At 47.7% G+C, this 12,942-nt stretch overlaps 1 pseudogene; it reads left to right on the top strand.

Moving 5' to 3' along the window:
* Positions 1-12,942, top strand: part of LOC149336129 (uncharacterized) — a 568,238-nt pseudogene that overhangs the window by 110,361 nt on the left and 444,935 nt on the right.

The following is a 12,942-nucleotide window of genomic DNA, read 5'->3' as shown; positions in this document are numbered from 1 at the left end:
TCCACATCAGAGGCGCGGCGGCTGACCACGTGACAACATGACGTCACAGCAGAGGAGAGATGGGCTGCCGGCTCGCGCGGTCGGCCGCGGCGGTGGAGGCTCCACATCAGAGGCGCTGCCTGCTGCTGCTGGGAGTACATCAATACAGTCTATAGGGAATGGTGGCGGTGGTGGAATAAGTAAGGGTATTTCCAATGTACTTTCCATGGGTGCCAAGAATGCTGTTGTAGCCGGTGCTGGGGCAGCGGTTGTACACTCTGCATTGAATTCACCGATGATCCCGTATATAGCTGCCACGGCAATCCTTGCTACACTTCTAGTGGTTGTATTAAAATGACCAAGTATTCAACCAAGGAAAGCCATGTATTACTAAGCCTAGCCATCAATATGCTTCGCATCTGACTAGGCTTAACCTTAGCTAAGCTTTAGCCATTTTTATGTCCCAGCAACAGAAGAAACATTCTTGTCGCAACTCTTACTGAACATTTCTGGATATTGGAGATTGCACACACTCCGGAAGCCTAAACATTATTGGCTATCTCAACTTACCACTGAGTCCAACGCCGTAAGAGGGAAGCCTGCTTGTCTGCGAACTCTGCATTTATCGCCTCACAAGTATGTGATAAGCAAAAACAAAACCTTCTGTCGAGATAGAAAGACTGAACACTGTTTGCTGCTTTCCTAATATTGTATGTGTACGGCCTGCATTCGGGTGAAGACGTCTGTCGAAGAATGAAATTTTGCATATCACGCAATAGGCGTCTCCAGTTTTATTCAAATGAACAGCTGGCAACAAGGCAATGCTTTCTAGATATATTATTTTGCAAAGTGGCGTTACATTGAAAACTGCACAGCAAGGCTAATAAAATAGGAACGGAGGATTGTTTCCACTACTCTCTTGCATTCGCGATTACCATGAAAAACTACAGCTGTGCAGCCAGACTATTGTTGTTAGAGTGGCTAATCCATAACCCACACTTGTAGCCATCGTATTACTTCCGAGCACACACTGCTCTGAGATCTAACCTCATAGACATCTTCAACGCATTATGTTGCAGCACAAAGGCTTAAACTTCATTTGCTCTCCCAGATAACCACATACAGCCTTTAGACGTCTCAAATACAGCACTTGCTGGACACTTTGTATGTTCAACAGATCTCCAAATATGTCTGCATAACATTGAGGAGATATCCACAGGATTATCAGAAATGCATCCGTACCTCTAAAATAGTATGTTGTAGAGATGTTACGGCTGGACAATTGTCGCATATAATGGTAGTGCACATAAGGGCAGTTAGACATCTATAGTGCTTCCTATATATTGCAACAGAGGCCTCATTGGAAGTATATAGCACCTGGTATTTACCTGAAGCCTGTGTATAAACTGTATTTAGGCTAGCCAATACGGATAGCATGTAGGTTGACTGACAATCACTGTAGTAAAAGTAAACTCTAAGATTTGAATGATGTGCAATAATTAGGATCGCAATCCTCTAGTCTAGCTAAGGTCAAGAAAAAACAACAGATGTTCACTGTACATCAAGCTTTCCAGAACCTTCGCAGCCGCGTTAAATTGTCATCAATATCTTCATTGTTTAGAAAAATGTCTTACAACAGCATATAACACATTTTAACAGTAAGCAGCAAAACACTCGAAGAAAACCCAAATGGAAAGGAATTGTCTTTACTGTTTATAAAATGAGCATACGAAATTCAGCTACTACACTACAGAAGAACGAAACACCAAAATGGTCCCTTAAGTCAGTCAGCTCAATAACTGTGGCTATGGTGCTTGGTAGGTGAGTATATAGAGCACAGGTCTCAGCAAAACACTACTAAAACATGCTAACAGTGGCTACTCTTGCTATCACAATTAAGGCCTATAGCACTGTAATAAAAAAGGCACACTCGAAAAGAATACAAAAAGCAAGCAGAGTGCAATTCGTACAATCACAATTGAGCTGCGCATATGTATTCAAGGATGCATGAATTGAGGGCCAATGGTTAAATTTTTTCCTGAATATTGGTTTGCATTTTATTTGACGGCACCTGTACATATAGAAGTCCAAATGAATGAGGACCATATGGCATGTTGCTTTGCTCTCTACCATAAGAAATAAATGCTGCATTGAACAAAAGAAAGCTGAAATGAATATTCAAGCAGGAGCTTGTAGAGACTAGAAACAGGAGTTGTCATAAAAAACTCTAGCATAACACTTCATAAGCAACTTTAGGTGTGTTGGTGGATATTCAATTACCAGCTTATTCAATGAACATTTTGTTCTCAGTCCCTGCCAGCTCGTTCACTGTGATTTGAATTGTCATGCTAGTTTTTTTTGTGACAATTCCTGTTTCTAGTCTGTCTACAAGCTTTTGCTTGCATACTGTTTCAAGTTTGCTTTTTCACACATTTATAACTTTAAAAAAATATGCAGTCCCGTAAAGACCCCTTGGCAGCTCTTGCTTGTGCGCTTGAAGTCAGCAGGTCCTCACAGTACAGCTGTACATGGACCACTCCAATGGGCTACAAAAGCGACGAGGCCTTGCAGCTCTTGTTTTGGATTGAAGTTAGTAGGTTCACTGTTCAGCTGTGCGTAGGCCACTCCGCTGGGCAAAAAAGCGACAAGGAAACTTCAGCGCTGTGCCCAAAATAAAGGAAATACCTTACACTTCTAGCATGCTCAAAATTTAGTTTCCTGAAACTAGCTGTGCGGATCCTATACTGATTACAAATGAACAGGGTCCATGGGCATGCTTGGACTAACTATAATACAGCACCAACGCTAACTTTTACACTTTTAGAAATGAACAATGAAGCCTGTTTCCTCATGTGATCTTTCTGTCCTGCTTCCTTGTACAGTTTCCGACTGCCAAATTGATAGTAAAAAATGAGAACACACCACCACTGGTTTCGAATTTTTCAGAATGTCCATTCACCAGAGATCACAAGAACAAAATGCAAAACATAATCTTTACATCTATGTGGCACTGCAGTAGAAAAAGGTGGAGAAGATTAGATTCTCCACTACAGGGTCTCTCATAGCCTTAGTCGCTTTGGGACGTTAAACCCCACAAACCAAACCAAACCATCAACCGCATAAAACGAACAAGCCAATCCAAAAGGAGCCTTAATCTGCTATAGCAGACACAAACAGCTATCCCCTCCTCCAGCCTGCCCCTTGTTCATTGTATGCCCTATCTCTGGACGTCACTATAAAATAAAACAGGCAAACTTGCACAAGCCAGCTATTTTGTAATGGCAGTTTGGCTGAAGTGAATAAACATATTTTTCACATGGTTATCTGTCACGTAGGCACTCCAACTCATAAAACACTGCAGTAGACTGCACAAAAGTTGTGATTCAGGATCAACTCAGTCATGACATAAAACCTTCTTTTTTTGTTTTCAATTCGCCCGCTTAAATGCAACTGTATTTCATTTGGGACAGACACTACAATAATCTAATCAGCTGAATGGCTTGCCTTCTGGACTGTCGCAAACACATGTAGGCAATGATATGCTTGCACCTAAACAGAATGTTCCTGCAGCTTAAATTTGCTACAAGAGTAAGGTATGTGAAAAATTAGGGTGATAGCTAAGCGTCACCTTAACAGTAGACAAAATAGCGTCCACACTAGTAGACACTAAGATCGCCATCACAAGTGCTCCCCCAGTGACTAGTACTGACTGTTTATACATCGTATGATATGTCATCGCCCTACTGTACCCCCAGCTGCAAGCACACCTGATAGAAACTTCACACATCATAACAGCCTACTCTCTCCCTGATGGCCTCTGTGAAAAATTAACTCTTTCTGAATTTATCAATTTTCAATGTTGAATCGCACCATTGATTGAAAATATCGATGAAAAATCTATAATCAAACAACGCATCCGCTAGCCGGTCGCTCCTGTAACGCGCGCACCCGACAGCACTTCATTGCCTTTGTGTTGCGTGCCCACCTGGCACGCAAAGGGCCCGAGTTTGAGCTGCAATACACGACTTTAACGGATTACCTCTATTTTACGAAATACCCCCAAGAGCAACCTCCTCGCTAATTGTACCTACATTTGGACCCTCTCCTAACTTCATTTGAAATTTCTGAGATTTTTTTCCCGAGTGATGGAGGGGTTTCCGGGGTTTTCAGCAGAACGAGCTCATTAACTATAGTGTAAAAAGGCGGATTCTCTACATGTTGAGGCAAAAGTTTTGTACTCTTAGGTAAGGGACTCCAAGTTCTGACAATAAAAATTGGTTATCACAGTTGCACTAGTACAAAATTCATGGGACACTATCGAGAAGTTCCAAGTGGAATCTTCACTGCTATAAAATCAGCACAATACCAAAAGATTGGCGTATGCTCCATGCATGCTCTGCTCATTTTCAGTTTTTGTTAGAACAGCTGAATGCTCACTTGCCTACTCATTAAAATGTTTCCAAAGCTCTATCAGAAAATATCTTTGCCATGTGAAATAGTTGCACTACTTCAGCCGATGCAAAAATATAGCACAAATTTGGCAACAAAACGATAATACACAGTGAGAATTTGGAAGCATAGGAAAACTGAGTGGAATACCTTTCCAAATGCATCTCGATGACTCGCAGGAGCATGGCGAAGCCAATCCCTGATGGCAGTCTCAACCACGAATTCACTGCACTTGTGCACAGCAGTCATGACGGCTACCAAAGACCACATGAAAATTAATAAGCCTACCAAGAATGTAGAATGTCTGCTTCATGGCTGTACATTCAAAAACAGCCACACAGTAATGCTGAACATTCAATTACAAATTACAAAAACGAAAAGCAAAACGAAACTTTCTACCGTCAGCCAGAGGTCTACATAGAAATAGAGGTTGCTTTCGCAGCCCACAACGCAGCCCACATTTCCTACATTTACGGAGTAACATGAGAAACCAAGGCAGTATAACATATGTGAAACAGGGCAAAACAAGGGCACACATAACGGGAAGAAATAAACTGCAATGAATCGACTGATTACAGACATGTACCTTGTTGCAGTTAGGCGGTGCTTGGCCCTTGCAACGGTTTGACGCAACCTGTGCGACTTTGCACTCCTGTAGAAATAATAATCAAATAAGATTTCCAGGATAAAACAAGGCGTTAGACATCTTATTTCAAGGATTACAAAAAGGTGGTTCCTTCCGCATCTGCACTCCACGTTTGGGGGACAGCACTGTTCTCCACTAGGGAAGCTGGATGCCGCATCGGGCGCCCGAAAGTGAAGCCACCGGAAGTAAGCGACCTTGTCCCGGAAGTCAGCCTTTGGCAGTGCATGAAATCGGACCTCAGCACGGTTTTTCAGTTCCAGTTTTGTTTTCCCACTTAACATTTCGTCTTTTCGTCGTTCTCGTCTTTTTACAAGACAATGCCTACCTGTTGCGCCGTCAATTGAGCGAGGAGACCAGCGAGGACTTCGGGAAAGACGTTTCAAAAATAAAGGTCCATTGCATCGCAATGGGACGACACTAGCAGACGACAGGACGTCGCTACCGCAGCAAGTATGGAGTCTCGTCTACTCGGCTCGGTGTCGTCCGTTTGCCTAGCTTCGCCTACTCTGCTCTTTATTGTGATGCTTGTTCTCACGCTCAAGCCCAAGTTATGCCGTCAATGAGGGATGAATTTAAGAAATAATAGATGGAAACCTTGACCAGGAAGCTTACTTTGCAGCGACTATTTTACCGAATTATGTTTAGACTGAAGCGGAGCGGGGGCTAGGCTACTATCTTGTGAGGTGTCGACAGTGTTCGGTTGGTTTACATTAGCGCCTCCAAAAGGTATGGTACTGCTTTTTCGATGCAGCGTGTCATGTACTGATTCGTATTGTAGGAAATTCAGCCTGAATGGGCTTTAATTCGTGGTGCTTGGTGCAGTTGCCTTCTAACAGCGCTTCTCACGCGCACTGCAGCATTCTTCTTTCTTGTCAGTCGTTCCTCTCGCGCTGTGCCTTTTTTTTGCTGCACGAAAATTCGGTTTTAAGATGACCTAGCCTCATCGTCATTCCACTACTTCTCCTTTACGCTCGGAAAACATGAACCAGGCAAGAACATAGTGTTTAATGCACGTACCCCTTTGCCGAGGCAGGGCGAGACCTGCATGCCTGTTTTCTTTGCTTTCGCAGAAATTACAGGGTTCTGCACACAATGCTCACATTTCTCGCGTTCAGCTTGCTTCTTCCTTTCATATGACAGCAGATATTACACGAGAACAACGCAAAAAACTGAGAACGAAAGGGCGGAAAACGCGACTTTTTGCATTGAAATACAGAGCAGACACCCGACTTCCGGGACAAGCGGTCCAACTTCCGGTGGCTTCACTCGCGCTCGTCTCTGAAAGCGGGAATGCGGCATCTAGCCACCTAATGGAGATCAGTGGGGGGCACAATTAAAGTTCCACCAAACATCCGTCTCTGCAGACAATTATAAATTTATTTGATTACTAAGTTGTGCACCCTTCCACTTTTTTAACCTGAACGCGCGAGCGTCGACTGTCCAGTGCAGCGGCGCCGATGCGAAGCAGAGCGGAAATAGGGAGAGGGAACGAGCATGCGCGCTGATCATGCCTCTGTAGCTAGCGTCGTCTGCTTGGCTGTTCTGCTTCGTGCGAAGCAACTCCTGCGAAGCAAGTTTTGTGGCAGAGTTCTGCGATTTTGTTTCGTGTTCTATCTGCTGTGTGTTTGTGGCTCTGGGCTGGTGGAAACGCGTAGCGTTCCAAGCACGACTCCAAGCCCTGGTTGCATTTGCCAGTAGCGCCTCGAGAGCGTTTGCTTTAGTGAAATTAACGCGGCTGTAGCGAGGATACCCTTCGGTCAGTTTTTTTGTATGTAACGATTGCAACTGGTTTCTTGGGCATGCTAGGCTGTCTCCAAATGTATGCGCTTCTCAGAATCACCCACGCTATAGGCAGCGGTTAAGAACAATTGCTCTCCGCTTCTTGGGGTGCCGGTGCTTAGGCAGGGGTTGCTTCGCACTAATCAGAATAGCCTAGCAGACGACCCTTAGTCCAACAGCCCGAATTATGGGCGTGCCGTTGACCTCGCTTTCTCCTCTCCTTGTTCTTCCGGCGCCGCAGCGCCGGGCAGTCGACGCTCGCGCGTTCAGGTTAAAAAAGTGGCAGGGTGTACCTCGCAGCAGTTAGGCGGCACTTCGTTCGCGCCACACACCGATCGAAAATATCTGTGGCAAATCACACCTAAATTGAGGTAAAAGAGAATCCAGCATCAAACGGCGGGCTACTTAATCCTCTGCGTGAATTACGGACCGGTGGCTATTTCAGCCGCTAAAATTTCCAGCCTTTTCGAGTAATCACGACAAAACCAAGGAAGGTAATGTGGCCGGCTTCGCGTACTCGATACAGGTTACAATTAAAGGAATTCACTCAAAACGGCACCTTCTCTCGAGAAAATATCCTGATATAACACTCGTTGCTTGATGTCTCAGTACCAATTGCTGCAATTGACCATACGACAGGGCAATTAAGCAGCTATCAATTCACTAATTTTGCAAGACGACGCAAACCGTGGTACTTCAATATGGCTCTGGGTATAGCAAAGAGCAGTAAAACTTACTGCATCAAACAGGGGGTGACAGAACTTCCCGCCTTTTCGTCACACGAAGCCAACCTGCATAAAAACAATTAGCGGGAACTCAGATGTGCCTTGCAGCATCTAAGCGGCAGTTCGCGTAGCCACGTCCCGTACGACGCACCGCAGGGTGCTCCGGCTGCCAGAGCTGCCATACACGCAACCAGCACTACCAGCACAGATTCGCAACAAAGAACGACGGCGTAACGTGAGTGCTATCGCATATCCTCGTCGCTAGCCCTAAATGGACCCGCCGTTACGACGGTAACGAGCTAAAGCCAATAAGCCCCTCTGGCCCCTCGTTACGAGCGCGTTAACTTAACCTACACAAAAACAATTACGCACGCTCCCAGATGTAGTAGTACATACAGTACTTACCTTGCAGCAGCTTAAGCGACAGTTCAAGTAGCCACGCAGAGCACATTGTTTGACTGACTGACTGCATAGCCAAGGCCAAGGCCAAGCCCAGCCAAGCCTGTGGCCCGTCACCACTTTTACTACTTTTACGCAGGTAGTTCCCGTTTCTCTTTCCTTTGCGCGGCCGCGGTTGTCGTCTGCTGCGGCGCCAGCGCGCCGGGGCGGAAGCCGCCGCCGCAATGCGTCACGCACACAAAACATTCTCAAGTACCTTCCTCTCTAATACTTCTTAGCATTTAAAATTCAATGCAAAAGGTGGGGGGCGGGCTGTCAAAAATCTCAGTCTCGCAAGCACGGTTTTTCTCCCGCTCTTGAAACCGTGCTTGAAACATGAATACAGTTCACAATATTGTCCAAAGGTGGCACGACCTTCAGTAAAACCCGCACTTTGGTTCACTTACACTGACGTTTTTTAAACTGGAAAGCTTACGAGAAAGTTGGCGGAGGTGCTCGAGGCGCTGCACGGACATTTTTGGTTTTGGTTTTACAGGGTCGGCTACTAATTGGCTATGAGGCCGGCGCAGTGGATGGCTCCAGATGATTCCGAACATCCGGCCGGAGTTCATTAAGGTGCATGGACATCGCACAGTACACAGGCACGAAGCTTTAGTATAAAAAAAATTCAAGGTATAAAAGAACAAATTAACGAAAATTTTCTCAATGAAAACTTTAATTACGGAAACGCAAATGCAAAAATAAAAGCATCACCAATAAAAAAACCATAACTGAAACCAATTTAATAATTCTGAGCTGCGTGCATGCATGCATGCAGGGTGTTGCCCCTTTCCCCCTTTTGCGTGGACAGCGTAGTGCAATGTGCTCTTAGTGCTTTGTGCCTCCAAGGTTTCCGCAGACAGTGATATGATTTCTCCATTAAAAAATTTTTTTTTTTCATGTAGACATGGAATGACTCATACGATGGCGATCTGCGAAAAGTGGCTCGCAAGAAGGCTCAAAAGCGCATCTCTTGCCCAAACCAGATCAACCGTGAAGAAGGTATCCAAAAGCGTCGGCTTTGAAATCAATCTGTGGTTCCAGTCGGGTTCGGTTGTTATCTGGATAATGCGTAGCGCTGAGCTGAGCATAGATGTGTATTGTGGGGTTTAAAATTGGGGAGATAAATCCGTTCTCCCCGTTTAACCGCGGCTGACATAGTTTAAAGCCGCGCGGACCCCACCCCGTGGTCGCGTACGCTACCGAGCGCACGCCGACCACGGCGGGCCTTGCTCTGCGGGAACAAAGGAACGACACACTGGCTGACACAAACAAGGCATTTATTGCTATAACAACAATAACGCCAGCTAGCAACAAAATACACTGAGGAATCGAGGAAGTCCGACTCACCAGCACGGTTACGAGCGAACGTTCGCCCACGGTAGGGCAAAGGGATAAACTCCGAGCCCCGACGGGACGGGCTCGGCGGGAGCAAGTTCCGACCAAGAGGCGCCCGCGGCGAAGAGCGGAGTGGCGCGCGGAAACGTCCGCGAGCTTCCCGTTCCCAGGGAGAAGAGAGCCAGGTATCCCTCGCGCGCGCGCAGCGAAACGCCATCCGTGGCGCTATGTCGCTGCTACGCGAGCGCCCTCCCTTGTTAGTTAGAAGTAACCGAACCGAGAGGAGTGCTTTTCGGGGGCAGCTGGCAACAGTGGGGTGCAATGCGGGAAAGTGAACGCAGGGGACGAAGGCGTCCCCACATCCCCCCAACCTTAAATAGACCCACGCGCCTGCAAGTTACATGCTATGGAGGAGTCTCCTGGTCTTCATGCACTTGAGGCAGGTCTTGCAGCGGAGGTCACGCCGACAGTGTGCACGCAGTCTTCCGCGGTATTCCGAAGGCGGCGTGAAGGTCTCCGCTGGGACGACTCGCATGGCCCGCGGACTATGTGCCCTGCAGGCCTGCGAAGAGGGGGGCCGGTTGACCACTGCAGGCCAAGATTCCGAAGTAGTCGCCAGGGCAACAGCAGCCAGTGGTGGCTGCTGTCTGGTCTCGCCACGGCTGCCCCGGATGGATGCGACGAACAGGATACAAGCCGCTCCGTCGCAGCAGGCGGCAGCGAGACGATGTGCACAAGACAGCAAGCCGGAGTGGCTCCACTGGATCTGAAAAATTTCCGAAACACACTCCGCATGCCTTTAACGTAGGTCACGGGAGGGGAAACGGCGTACACAAGGGCCTCGTGGCTCAAATGCTCAACTCGCTAGCAAAACGTGTCGGGCGGCTGTGCAACGCAAAGTTCGAGTGAACAAAGCCCTTTCTTGAGTTGAACGAGAATGCTCGGTTCATGCGAGGTAAAAAAAAAACAGGCGGCCAGCAAAGTGCGCCCCCTCTCAACACCACGGTCCGGTGGTCGTGTCACTTTTGACAAGGTGCAGGCAGCTATGAATAGCCTTAGGCCTCACCACCATAGTGACGGTCGACGACCCCCAACAAAAGAAAGACCCGAAACGGGTTTCGTGCGCGCAGCCGCGAGGAGACGTCAGCTTTGTGGGGTGGTCCTCCCCGCTCACTGCACAAAGCAGCTTCTGAGCGATCGGCGCCCACCGTATCGGACGGTGTCGGAACGCCCGGTGCCGAGCTGCAATACCAGCGAGCTCGTAGCGGCACCTGTGGCTCCAGGCCACCCGGCTCCCGGAGCCGCGACTCCCAGAGTCGAAAAAGAGACAGCGAGAAAATATATACAGAAAACTCGGACCACCCACGCGGCTTCCGTACTCACTCGCTTCGGGCTCGGCAACTCCGCGGGCGCTAGGCCTCGCGCTCCCTCGATGCGGACCAAGTGGTTCTTGCGAAGAAACTCCAGGAAAAACTTGACAAAAAACATGCTGAGCATGTCGAAAAGTTCAAACATGCTGCAGCGCAATACACCTCGCACTCAAGAAAGCATGCCGCAGGTCCTAGCGATCAAAATTCACACTAGGCCTACCACTTGTCAAATCCGGACAAAGAGCGTTCCTCGAACCGAACCGACAGTCGTCCAATGTTCCAAGAGCAGGCCCCACGTTGGGCTGCCAAATGTGGGGTTTAAAATTGGGGAGAAAAATCCGTTCTCCCCGTTTAACCGCGGCTGACATAGTTTAAAGCCGCGCGGACCCCACCCCGTGGTCGCGTACGCTACCGAGCGCACGCCGACCACGGCGGGCCTTGCTTTGCGGGAACAAAGGAACGACACACTGGCTGACGCAAACAAGGCATTTATTGCTATAACAACAATAACGCCAGCTAGCAACAAAATACACTGAGGAATCGAGGAAGTCCGACTCACCAGCACGGTTACGAGCGAACGTTCGCCCACGGTAGGGCAAAGGGATAAACTCCGAGCCCCGACGGGACGGGCTCGGCGGGAGCAAGTTCCGACCAAGAGGCGCCCGCGGCGAAGAGCGGAGTGGCGCGCGGAAACGTCCGCGAGCTTCCCGTTCCCAGGGAGAAGAGAGCCAGGTATCCCTCGCGCGCGCGCAGCGAAACGCCATCCGTGGCGCTGGTGTCGCTGCGACGCGAGCGCCCTCCCTTGTTAGTTAGAAGTAACCGAACCGAGAGGAGTGCTTTTCGGGGGCAGCTGACAACAGTGGGGTGCAATGCGGGAAAGTGAACGCAGGGGACGAATTCGTCCCCACAGTATATATGTGCGATATTGAGGAGGCATGTATCGTGCGTTGTGGGGCAAGTTTGGTCGGCCACGAGTAGCCAGACATTGCACATCCCATGCTCGTGGTTCGTGCATGTGCGGAAGATGTACAGTGGTGAGCAGCCTTGTCTAGAGCGCTCGTGCGGTGCACATCCTTGCAAACAAATCCAGATTTTGTAGCAGCCTCTAGGGTCCAGCTGCAACGCTTGCACGGAAGTAGCACCAGATAGCCTCGTAAACAAAGAAGGCACGAAAACTTTGCCCTGTAATGAGGGGCTGCTCTCTAATTTCGGTTTTTGTTACCAAGTGCGCACTGCTCAAGCGCTCTAGACAAGGCTGCACCACTGTACAACATCATGGCATATGCTACATAACATCGATGTCTGCCATGAAGTGACACATACTGGTAACGTTCAGTGTACGCTACATTTAGACATATACATTTGGAACTATCTGGTACGTCTGATGGAGGTTTGTGGTTAACTGGGCTCTGATGCGACTGTCACGTTTGGGAAGACGCTGAAGTTTGTCCCGGTAATCGTGCATAATATGATCCCGCTTCAAAATATGCGGTGAGGACCATTCTGTATGTTGCTCAAAACACCACTATGTGGTTCCTGTGTGCTTGTAATGCTCGGAGAAACTTAATGGGAAACCTATATCTTATTACAAAAGGCACCGTTCAAGCTTGGTGTCGTTTATTAAATACTGCGTAATTTCTGCTATGGATAAAAACTTCGCATCTGACATTTGAGATATATTTACTGATTTTGATTTTGTGACGTGCTCTTGTATCTCTGTATCAGCAACCTGTCAGTGCATTAGACACCTAATTGGTGGTAATGTGTATTTTGTGTTTCAGGCATAATATTCGATGATTTGCATGAGGAACCTTATAAAAAATTCGCGGACTACATCTACTGGGTCTGGTTTTATCAAGTAGTTGCATCTTACAGCAAGAATTTCTTTGAAAGATATCCAATACTAACATATACAGATCTCGAGCTCCGTGCCTTTGGTATTTCTCATATTCCTTTGGACAAGGTGCTTCAGAGTAATGTTTTGCAGGTGAGTGCTGCAGCTAGCCTTTCTCTAAAGCTGTCGAAAGGGGCTAAAGTTTGTCTGGAGGTGGGTTTTGCTTGCTTACTGGAAGTTCTATTTCACAAATGGACAACATTGTGAGCCAAGGTGACAGGAGCATTGCATGGTCCGAGCCCATTAAAGAAGCCATGTGAACTATGGTTATGGCAGGAATTAAACGGAAGGCGAATTACAGGATGGCTTTGTGTCGCTTTTTAA

The sequence above is a fragment of the Amblyomma mixtum genome, chromosome 7 (genome assembly GCF_055824585.1).
Source record: "Amblyomma mixtum isolate Tamu chromosome 7, ASM5582458v1, whole genome shotgun sequence".
NCBI classification, from domain to species: domain Eukaryota; kingdom Metazoa; phylum Arthropoda; class Arachnida; order Ixodida; family Ixodidae; genus Amblyomma; species Amblyomma mixtum.
This window is presented reverse-complemented; position numbering and strand designations above follow the sequence as displayed.